The 12,082-nt window shown below is 46.3% G+C and overlaps 1 long non-coding RNA gene across 1 annotated transcript; it reads left to right on the plus strand.

The window, feature by feature from the left end:
* Nucleotides 1–7,058: 7,058 nt before the first annotated feature.
* LOC123993009 lies at nt 7,059–11,871 on the plus strand. Its single transcript, XR_006831346.1, has 3 exons — nt 7,059–7,751; nt 8,687–8,850; nt 9,624–11,871. It is a non-coding gene; the product is annotated as an uncharacterized LOC123993009 (long non-coding RNA).
* Nucleotides 11,872–12,082: the final 211 nt, after the last annotated feature.

A 12,082-nucleotide genomic window follows, 5' to 3' on the forward strand; every position in this document is an offset into this window, starting at 1 on the left:
CAAAATGCGTATAAAGTTGGGTAAGAGAGCTTTGATTGAGTGAGAGATCAGTTTGACAGTGTATTGGTTCGTATTAAGAATAGAAACAGGTCAGAGCCCTAATGTTAATCCTCTGTCGCCCCCTACTGGTGTAAAACCTACACTCTTATCTGCCCTCTAAAGCACAACACACCTCCTTGTCATTTCGCACTGCCGCGACACTCACTGTTTCGTTTCTCTACTCCAAGTGTCACCCTCCTCACAGCTCTGAACAGCTACAGGTTTGAGACGGGTTATTTCTGAAAGTATTACTCTTCTCTGCAGTAAATCATGTGGTCTTCCCAGCTTCTGCAGATAATCCATCAAAGGCTAGGGACTGGGGTCTGGGGTCTGGGGTGGGTTACCGCCCCTCTGGTCCCTGCTTCATCCCCACCGGCTTGTTTGATGAGCAGGGTGGGGTGGTAGCCAGCCTCCATCACCTCCTCACCGACCAGAGGTTTTGGCCTGTCGTATGGTGAACACTACCGGTAAACCCTGGTTCAGGTTCTGGTCCCAGCGTGAATCTCCTCTATCGTTCCCCTTTCCCCACTCCCAGCCTCTTAGTCGGGGCTCTTTGCTTCTGAATCATCATATGGACCAGTGACAGTCGTCTTCCCATCACACCTGCTGCACTAAGAGTACAGACACTGTTTCTATCTGATAACAACCCTGAATGCATAGTATGTCTTATGAGGAGTGTTGTGGTGGGCACTCTGGTTGAGTGGGACATGACATCTTTCGGTCTTCTCTTCTCTCCCCCTAACGTGCGGTGTGAGTGTGCGTGGTGCCTGATGGGCACATGTCAGCGTGGTGCGCGGCGGGAGTGCGGGGCTTTTCATGTCTCAGTAGTCACTGTAATGATTGCAGATGGGAGCGCTGTGGGGGGGCCTGGAGCCCAGAGCTCTGTCATTGTTGCAGGCTGGCAGGGCTGCCCTGACCCATTACACTGGCTCTATCCTCAGCCTCATCTCATCTGCCTCCCTCCCTTCCTCCCACATGGGAGAGTAATTGAAAAGTGTATTTGGCAAATTACACATGTCTGGGTCTTGAAAAACTCTTTCAGTATTCAGCTATAGTCTACCTTCTTGTGCAGAGAAATTGACATTTCAAAAACACTTTGGGAAAAGTTGCGTCGCTGTTTCAGTGTGCTGGATCAGATTTATGTATGTATGCGCCTGCACGGGTTTGATTGCGTCTAATTTGGTAGCGAGGGGAAATCATTTATCCGTGGTGATAGCCTTCCCTGGGGAAGACTCCAATTGGACAGGGATTAATGATGACGCGGCCACTGACTGGAAGTAATACCTCTCGGAGATTTACAACATGGAGTTTTGATAAACAGTAGACGGTTGCAGGTCCGTATCGCATCGAACTGCATTTGTGATGACATGGAGATTAGGAATAGGATTAACTTCTAACAGCTATAATAGCCTTATCAACTGTCACTCCCTTTGAAAGGAAAGGATTCATCTGGAATGGGAGAGAAGCCCGATCACAACAAATGGGAAAGATAAAATAAAAATCCCACACCATAAAATGTCACGTTGACGTTCGTTCCAAAAATGTAGTCGATACCGCCTTGAAATATTTTAACCATAATATATGTAGAATATCTATTGAAATGGTGTGTATCCGCCTCGTTCCCCGGTTGTCGTTCGAGATATCTCTGTTGAGACTTGTCGCAGACTGAAAACAGGCCGTCATGTCAAGTCAAATCCTGCTGTGGACTTGATAACTATCAGCGGTGCTGAGCGCAACAGAGCTGTTCGGTGCTCCAGCTAGTCAATGAAACTTTGTTTCAGCAGGGTGCTTCACTGGAAATGAACGATGACAGTAGACCTATGATATTAGTCATGCCCTGAGTCCCCTATTCCAGTTAGGTGACAACAAAACAAGATCCGTTTGTGTCGTCATCTTTGAGTGTCATAACACTACAAAAAAAGCTATAAAACCAAAAGTAAGTACACATTCGTTGCATTGTATCTTTCGTATGTCATTGTGAAAGCCCTTTGACTTACTCATTTGAGCCGAGTCGTGTAGAGAGGGTGTCTGCTGGCGTTCCCCTGTCTGCAGGACGCGCCCCCGGTCCCTGAGGGGTTGCTCCTAACCTCTGGGTCTCCTGCTCGTGGGGAGGCCTTATTAGCCCCAGGTAAGCAGCTGCAAGGAGGCCTCCACCAGCCTCAGCCTCTCTTAGCCCTAGCCTAGAACCCCCAGTGGGGCTGACCAGCCACCCAGAAAGCATTAGATTAGCAAGTGTTTGTCCCGACATGCTACTTACCACATTTGGCTTTGTATGCCTCTTTGACAGTCTCTTCTCACGAGGAACACTACAGTAGGCAGTAGGTATGTTTCTCGGTGGTGAACGGTGTGGCACATTATATATCGGACATGTGTCCGGTTACAGAATTCTGAAACCTGTAACTAACGGAGTAAAATGTGGGGTTTTGTTTCCTCGTTTAGTCCTCTTTTTCTAAGCCTGTAGTAGAGTAAGATGCGTAGGGGCAAGTTGGGACTGCTGTCCCCTGTCCCGTTACAGGTCTGAGCCAGAGGCCCGGCGCATTCCGTCACCCAACGACCTGTGATCTGTGTTCTCCTGACCTTTGGTAGATAGCCGTGGCTTACTGTCACTCAGCAGTCAGGCTGGATCAGTCTATCAGGCTGGAGCTGGTGCAGAGCAGAGCTGGGTCTGTGTTACTAGAACCCGCTCCTAATCTCTCTCTCTAAGCGTCATTGTGCCGCCTGCAGCTTTACTAGTCCTCCGACCGCAGCCGGGTTCACGAGGTTCAACTCATTTCTTGAGTTCAACGTCGATTCGAATCCGGAAAACACAATGGAGCCCATGGCCCCGCGTTCACGGCGAACATAAAGTCTTGCCCCAAATAAGATCACATCTCAGCCAGTGATAGCGTTCAACAACGTTGTCGAGTACGATATTTGTGTTGTGGAGTAAATCTTACAAATGAGGATGTAAGAAACTATGAAAGCTTGACTCGACTGGTCAGTGTCATAATTCCCAGCCACGCAAAACCCACAAAGGGATGGCAACAGCCAAACGTGTTTAATAGTCTTAATGTGTAAATCTAATACAATTACACCCACGACTTGGTGAGGATCCTGTCACCAGGGTAAAGGAGTTGTCTTGACGTGGTGCTCAAGTACTGCAGCCGAGGAACTTGTCATTAGAGGCTCTGTCATTTTGCAGTGACAGTGAACAGTGTCAGGAAGGGGGAGGTTGTTAGCACTGCTGATCTACTCCGATCTGATATTATCCTGCCAAGCTCCTCTGTCTGATAGGCTTTGAGAGTTTGCGTGGCAAGAAGTTCAAGCTATGAGAGCACTGGCAGCACAGCTAATCTAGGACAGAGTTTCCACGTCTCTCCGTCAAGTTCATTAATCCAATACGGTGTCCGGTTTTGAGAAGAGAAAGGCGTGTGGTTTTTGTGTGTGTGTGTTTTGTTCATGTCTAAGCGTTTGACTAATTAGTCTCCTACACTAAGAAACTGTGTTTTAACTGAGTTCATGACAGTTTCATTGGACCTTTGGTAAATGTGATCAACACAGGGACAGACGAGCCGTATGCAAAGAGAACAGTCACGAGTGGTTCTGTGTTGCTTCAGGACATTTCCAGTTTAGACCGATTTCAGTGCTTTTCTTTCGAATCTGATTTGAATCTCTACGATACAAGATGGTCAAATTAGACTCAATACATTCCGCAACCTATTTAGAAAACATCCCCTGTAGCAGTGTTACAGTATTGTAAATATCATGCAAGCCACCACCAAGTTGATGTTGATGCCTGATCCTGTCTATTCTCCAGTAGTGTACCTACTACCACTGCCTCTGTGTCAGTCAGTCCCTCTCTTCCTACAGGGCTCCTCACGGTGCTGCACTGTCCCTGGGTGGTGGAGAAGGCTCTGGCGGCTGGGGATAGGGGTTACCACCATGCTGTGTACAGAGCGCCGCTGGATCCAGACACAGCACTACCTACAGGCCCCTCCGACTATGTGATGTTAGCCCTTTCTCGCTTGACTGTTTCCACAGGCCTTATGTTTAAGGGTTACTTCAGGACGTGGGTGTCCCTTCAATCAACTTCCCCAGAGTCAGGTGAACTCATGGATACCTCTTGATCTGTCTCTGCGTCCAGTATGAAGGAGGTCGGTTCGCGAGCCGACGCTAACTAGCTTAGCACAAAGACTGGATGTCTTCGGGTACAGCTGGCATTCCCCGGGGAAGTAGATAAAGGGCCTCATTGCCAAAATCCCGAATGATTAGTGATAGCAAGAGGTGCTACTGGTAGAGATGTGGAGCTGCTTGCAACAGTATGTAACCCAGCTATGAACCATCCTGGTGTGTGTAGGTTTGAGGCAGGCAGTAAGACACCGTCAGGGAAAGATGAATTATTAGCAGACAGTCAGGGTGTGAACTGTGAAATAATGGGCTCATATACATGACTGACTGACTAGAGACCCTAATAGGTGTCTGAATGAGAGACTAGACTACTGTACACTCCTGTTTGTACACACACGCACACTCTCTCTCTCAAAGTCTGAGCTATCGCAGTGCCTTGTCCTCCACCCAGAGGAAATCCATAACGCCATGCTGTGATAGTGAAGGGGTAGCTCCTCAGTCATCAGATACTGTACTCTGTCTGTACTGCTGAACAACATAGACTTGTTACAATGTAGACAGTGGTAAAATAGTGTTGATGAAACTGCTTGAATTGAACCAGTCATTGTATTCCTTTCTATGGGGTTTGTGTTCTTGTGTAGACGGGGGGCTGTGGAAGGATTTCCGTTTGACAGAAGCCAATCAACTGAGACTATACGGGCCTTAAAGCCACAGTGGACTCTGATGCCCACTTCACACAGCTCAAGGTAACAGATCGCTCTTCCGATGAGATGAGGATTCAGAGAGATAAAACCGTGATGATCAAGGCAAGTCAAGGAAGGTTCATCAAAAGTGCTCTACTTGTAGGTCTCTCTGCAATCTGTAAAGGGGTGTAAAGCTTGTAGGTCTCTCTGCAATCTGTAAAGGGGTGTAAAGCTTGTAGGTCTCTCTGCAATCTGTAAAGGGTTGTAAAGCTTGTAGGTCTCTCTACAGTCTGTAAAGGGGTGTAAAGCTTGTAGGTCTCTCTACAGTCTGGTGTAAAGCTTGTAGGTCTCTCTACAGTCTGTAAAGGGGTGTAAAGCTTGTAGGTCTCTCTACAGTCTGTAAAGTGTAAAGCTTGTAGGTCTCTCTACAGTCTGTAAAGCTTGTAGGTCTCTCTACAGTCTGTAAAGGGGTGTAAAGCTTGTAGGTCTCTCTACAGTCTGTAAAGGGGTGTAAAGCTTGTAGGTCTCTCTACAGTCTGTAAAGGGGTGTAAAGCTTGTAGGTCTCTCTACAGTCTGTAAAGGGGTGTAAAGCTTGTAGGTCTCTCTACAGTCTGTAAAGGGGTGTAAAGCTTGTAGGTCTCTCTACAGTCTGTAAAGGGTTGTAAAGCTTGAAGGAGAAGACGGTCTGGTGCTTAAACTGTCCCCCATTGGAACTCCTCAGGAAAGAGAGAGATCCCAATAGAAACCAGGTCTAGGTTTCATCACCTCCTTTTGACGAGCCACTTGTAATGACAGTTCATGTAGACAGGATGCGTGCCCCCACCCTAAATTGCACTTAAGCTTTCCAGAAGGTGACGCCTCATAGCAAGGATTGAACGTATGTCATTCATGTAAAACGTGTACGGTTAAAGGGGATGTGGCCGTTTTTACCTTCAGACTGCACTGTGATTATTATCAGAACTAAAACGCACTTTACGTATGGTACTGTATGCCGTAAGGCTTTAATGTGCACTCTTGCTGTAAGCTGTGTTTTCTACGTGTTTCGGGAGAGGCCAGAAGTGGTGCTGCTTCCTTCTGCCACGGTTGTGAAGTGAACCAAGTCAGTGTCAGTACAAATATGGATCATAACCGAGGTGCAGTATCTTAGCTTAGGGGTATGTTCAACTGGGCCACTTATAAGCCCCTCAATAACCTGCAGACGGTTGCGCAATACACATTTCTACAGAGCAGTATACTTTGTCTAAGCGCTTTGCTGATTTTAACCAACAGAATTGAGCCCAGCTGCATTAGCTCTTGGCTCGAGTGACTTATGGCGACAGCAAACTTTTGGTGGTTGTAGGAGTTTGGGGAAGGTTGGCCCGGGGTTCGCTAACCCTCCGCTCTGCGTGGAACCCAGTGAAGATCATCTGGTGAGGGTGCCTCGGCCGTTTGCTGTTGATGTCGTTGTCATTGTTGTTATTGTGTACTGGACGGTCCAGGTGAGTTCCAGTTCACCAGGCCTGGATCCACTAAGTGGGCCGGATGCGGTGCTTCATTGTCCTGCACACCAGGCCGTGCTCATATCCATGCGTAACACACGCAGAGGCGCAGGCGGGCAGGCAGCAGCATTCTCATCTGGGTTTTCACACTTTCCCACCCTAATTTATCTACATTTCACTGTTCAGTGAGCCCCAAACGAACGGTTCCTTCCCTCCTGCATGGGAGGTGAAATTGTATTAGGTTAGAGGGACCCTAATTGGTTGATCCAATATGGTATGTATTGACTTGGTCACAGAGAAGGCAAAACAGGAAATACTGTATCAGTCACATCAGTATCACTCTGACTGCACCCGTCAGCTTGGCCAGTAGCCTCCTTTCTTTTTAGGCCAATTGACTGTCGCTGATCATACATGTGACATATCATAGAGCGATACTCTGCTGTGCTTTACAACGGGTTGTCCAGAAGAACCCTCGTATCCTAGTAGAACCCGAACGACAAAAACGAGGGGGCGTCACGTGGTGAGAGGAGCAGTTTGCCCCTCGAAGCGGAACAGACACCGCAGACGGGATATCCCTCAGTTCACTGATTAGCCTTGTCCTGTTCCTAATCCTTCCCTCTCGCCGCCGTGCCTGGAGGGCTTGAGAAGACATCTGTCCGTGTGATCCACTGCCGTGTCTTCTTTATCGGCGTGGGCGACACCATTTTACACAACGCGACGCCAGTTGAGTCACTTAGTGTGTTCCAATTAGCCGTGATGCCATGGACTTGACACACTCTAGATGGGAGGGATTCAGACGTAGCACTTAATAGCAGGCCTATTCCTTCTGGTAGGATATATCCGCACCCTAGGCCATGCTAAGCTAATAGATATGCACTGTTCTAATGCAGTCGGGCAAAGTAACGGTAGACTTCACAGAGTCGTCGTGTGAAACGTGGCTATTGGTTCATTACACAATTGCCCTTTAATGGCGTTCTCCTCTGGCCTCCGACTGAAACGAGACCCTGTTGGGGGATGAGGTGTTTCTCAGTGGTCGTGAGGTCATGGTCGCACCGCTGTCAACGCAAAAGGGAATAATAATACGTCCGAATGGAAGCTGAACTGTGAAATCCCATTCTCCCTGGCTCGGGAGCTCAGTGACTCGGACAGCCGCCTGACGCGAGTGATCCACGGAGGGGAAGTGTCCCGTTTGTGACATCGTGTTTCCTCCTCTGCCTCTTAACTCTCTCTCTCTCTCCCTCCCTCTCTCTCCCCCTCCCTACCTCCTCCCCATCCTCTTGCTGTGCTGTGCTAGACAGGGGAGATCCTGAGTAAGGCCCTGCCCCAGCTCGGCCTGGCTGTCTCCTCCATGACAGTCTCTTCTGGAGGACCCGGAGGGCCTCCTCATACCCAGAGGCCCACATGCTCAACATACGGAGAAGGTGCCCGCTATACTTTCATCTGGTACGTTTTGTCCACATAAACATAGACGTAAGTGAATACAGATGAATAGACTTATTCACTCGGTCTGCCTTCGACCTCTGCAAACGCACAGGATCAAAAGGGCAGTCCATTTCAACGGTGGAGCTTTGGAGAAGATGGCAGCATTTCTACAAAGGTTTGTCCTTTATTATCAAGTGCAAATACAAAGGAGGAAAGGATTCTAAGGATACCACAAGCAGGAATTCCTGTACTCCACATTCTCTCATTTTTTTGCAGGATTTATTTTGAAAACAGATCCTGGTATTTTGAAACTACCATGTCTCTCTACCTGGCCTCTGTTGTGTTGTTATTTGAGGCAACAGGTAGCCTATGTCACGGGATTCTTCCGTTGAAGGAGAGGCGGACCAAAACGCAGCGTGGTTATTGTGATACATCTTTAATAAGGATGAAAATGGAACATTATACAAAAACAAGAACTGTGAAAAACCAAAAACAGCCCTATCTGGTGTAACAAACACAAAGACGGGAACAATCACCCACAAACCCCAACCCCAAACAGCCTATCTAAATATGGTTCCCAATCAGAGACAATGACTAACACCTGCCTCTGATTGAGAACCATATCAGGCCAAACACAGAAACAGACAAACTAGACACACAACATAGAATGCCCACTCAGATCACACCCTGACCAAACAAAACATAGAAACATACAAAGCAAACTATGGTCAGGGTGTGACAGCCTAGTGGTTAAAGGTTGCAAGATCGAATCCCCGAGCTGACCATGTAAAAATGTTGTTCTGCAGTTAACCCTGTTCCTAGGCCGTCATTGTAAATAAGAACTTGTTCTTAAATGACTTGCCTAGTTAAATAAAGGTCAAATAAATAAATACAATTATTGTGGTTGCGTGGACATGTCCTGATGACACTACATTGCCCTGTGATCTTTCCCACAGGTGTTCCCTGGGTTGGTCCTAACTTACCTGCAGGATGGGTTCGGCTGTGCAGAGGTACAGGGAGGCAGGCAGACACCAGTGGAACGCCAGTGGTGACCCCCCCGACAGACCCGGACCATGGCCAGGTCACAGTACTGAGTATCAGTAAAGCACATTGATAAAGGGTTTGTGACTTAACTGAGTTATTGCATTCACGTTTCCTTGTTCAAGTGCTGCTTAGGGTTTGTAACTATTTGTATGTTTTATTAAGCTCTCTGAAGCTGTTATTTTGTTTTATTAGGTCAACGTTCTCCTGTGAGAAATAGGGGAATTTGTTTTTGCAGAGACAGGTCATGAGAGAACACCAGCTGCATTTCTGATTTACGGTAGTCTGATCTGACAAGATCACAGCACAACAGGAGCAATTCGATATTGTTTATCAACATTTTTATTTTCCGGTCTTCGTGTAGAGAAGACGTGTATAAGTACAGAACGAGAGAATATTCCCACAATTAAAGCTGCAATATGTAACTTTTTTGGGCGACCTGACAAAATCCACAAAAAAATGTGAGTTATAGATCTGTTATTCTCATTATAAGCAAGTCTAAGAAGCGGTAGATCTGTTCTATGTGCTCTATTTCTCCGTTTTCAAGTTTTTTTTTAAACTTTCGGGTTTGTACTCCAGCTTCAAAGTTTTGAAAATATATGTTTTATTATGGAAAGTATATTTCACAGCGGTTTACACTATACTTGCTTATTTTGTCACATAAACTGAAATTAGGCAAACTCTTAGAATTTTAGCAATCAGGAAATGGCAGAGCAATTTTTGCATAGTGCATCTTTCATTTTATATGAAGAGAAATGCCTCCTATGGCTGTGAGTTATTCAGAGATTCCTTGTGGACATGCAGTATATCCCCAGCGAGCTCTCACTGAATGAAGTGTTTGTCTCTCTCCAGGTCTGTGGATGTGATGTCAGTGACACCAATCATGGAGCAGTCCCAGCAGAACCCCCAGCCTCCCTTCAGGACAAGGGCCAGGCAGGGGCCAAGCAGACAGGGGCCTCCAAGGCAAGGGCCAAGCAGGCAAGGGCCAAGCAGGCAAGGGCCAAGCAGGCAGGGGCCTACCAGGCAGGGGCCTGGGCCAGCAGGGAGAGAGCCCAGCTGTCAGTGGCCCTGCTGACGAAACTCAAAGACAAAACACCCTCAGGCTATGTCTCAAAGGTAGGCCACTGCCCGGGTGCCTGCTGCTGACATGGCTCACTGTTATTGTTCAATGACATTCAATGTTTTCCATCCGTTTTCTGTAAGATAGATTCCTCAGATATTTTTTGAAATATTTTAAAAAAGGCCTAGAGCTCGCTGACTGGCACGAATTTAGAGAGAGACACAGGGTAAGAGAAGGATAGAGAAAGAAAGAAAAACAGAGGAGATATCAGGGGAACTGGGATTTAATTTTCTTTTGGAGCAAAGAACTAAAACCTGATGAAATGTTCAACGCCCTTGTATTGTAATATGATATACTTTGACTGTCAGGGTCAGTCAACTAATGTTAATCCCCAATAAGGTGAATCAAAATAATCATTTATTTAATGATTTCTACTCTTATTATTTCGTGAGGCTTGATTGAGACTTTTCGATAATATAGAGGCGTTGGCTGAGATGGTTCCTATCCCTATCAAGATACGGTACATTATATTATGAATTCACCCAACCACAGAAATATCTGTGTGCGCTGTGTGAGCATTAGCATCACAGAGCTCTAACGTCCAAAGTATGGTTAGGCTAAATGATCATAATCAGAGAGAACTCTGCCTCTGTCTGAGTGGAGAGAGACACCGTGGTCTGTAGTGCATAAAGAGCCCTCACCCCCAGCACACACACACACACACACACACACACACACACACACACACACACACACACACACACACACACACACACACACACACACACACACACACACACACACACACAACGCCTTGCTCAGTTTCAACACTGTGCTTCCCCTACACATCCCAGCCTCTTTAATGCAATTGAACAATATCAGATTAGTCGCTTCACGATTCATTTACGAGCCCGTGTTAAATCGTCGTCGCTCAGACAGTCAACAAGTAACGCAGCGCCAGCACTGCTGTGCCACTAGATGACCTGACACGGCCCCAGATGTGGCCCCAGATGAAGACGGATGTTTTTGTCGTGTTAAATGGGTGTGTACCTGTATACCTCAGCCCACTGCTCACTGAGCGCGGAAGTAGGGGTTGGAGCAGGCTAGACCATGTCTCGTTTGCAACTGAAGCCCATTGCAACGTGCTTGATCCTCTCACCCAGCCCCTCCACGTCCTCATGCTCCATTTGTCATTGTTGTCGTTGTTGTGTGAAGGGAAACATCTCCGTTATAAAATGCAACACACAACAGCTTTAATTGAGCCTCTCCGGAGGGGAATAATTTGATTATTCTGATAAAGAGAAATCTATAAATATGATCAATCCCAATCCATTTTTAGATAAAAGAGCAGGGACAATACAGTTATGCTATCTGCTCTAATTGACCTCATTTAGTATATGCATAAATCATTATTCTCATCGTGGATATTAAATGTAACGTGAAATGAAACATCTAATGTTTATCAAACAAACAATTTCAGCGCCGTTTTCCTCTTGCAGAACTTTTATGAATGCAATTTGCTACCCGAATGACCCTGTATGATTGTATTTAAACAATTACTGAAAATGAATTCTGCCAGGTTCATTTAAAAATCCATATCCATGAGCTGCCTTTTTAATTGATGTCGATATATTGCGAGAAGCACAACATTTTTAAGAAGCAGTTATTTTATGGTAATTTTTTGGGGGGTCAACTTGTATTTTATTTGATTGAACCTTTATTTAACTAGGCAAGTCAGTTAAGAACAAAAACCTTATTTACAGTGACCAAACCAGGACATCGTTGGACAAATTGTGTTCTGCCCTCCCAATCTTGAACCAGGGACCCCTCTTGCACTGAGATACAGTGCCTTAGACCGCTGCACCGCTGTGAGAGTTCAGCATACCCTCTTGTATTTCTGGTTCCATACTTTAAACGTGTGTTATTTTTGGCTACATCACAATGAAGCAGAATACTTTATTAAGTTAATAACGTAAGTTGAATCTCATGCCTCTAAATGAATACAACCGCTCCCGTATAATGATATTCCAAATAATATATGAGAACCATTATTCATGTACAAATGTTAATTGCACTTGCAAAATAAAAAAAAAAGTGACAGAGGTGTCGTGTTGAAAATAGATGTTGTTGCTACGTGCTGATTTAAATGCCGTGTCACACTATTTCCCAAAAGGAAAAGGTGGGCCCTAATGAGAGATGGGTCTGTGGCCAGCGAGTCGCGCTGCCCCCCGCCTGTCACCCGCTGACCTGT

Source organism: Oncorhynchus gorbuscha, linkage group LG02, assembly GCF_021184085.1.
Source record: "Oncorhynchus gorbuscha isolate QuinsamMale2020 ecotype Even-year linkage group LG02, OgorEven_v1.0, whole genome shotgun sequence".
NCBI lineage: Eukaryota > Metazoa > Chordata > Actinopteri > Salmoniformes > Salmonidae > Oncorhynchus > Oncorhynchus gorbuscha.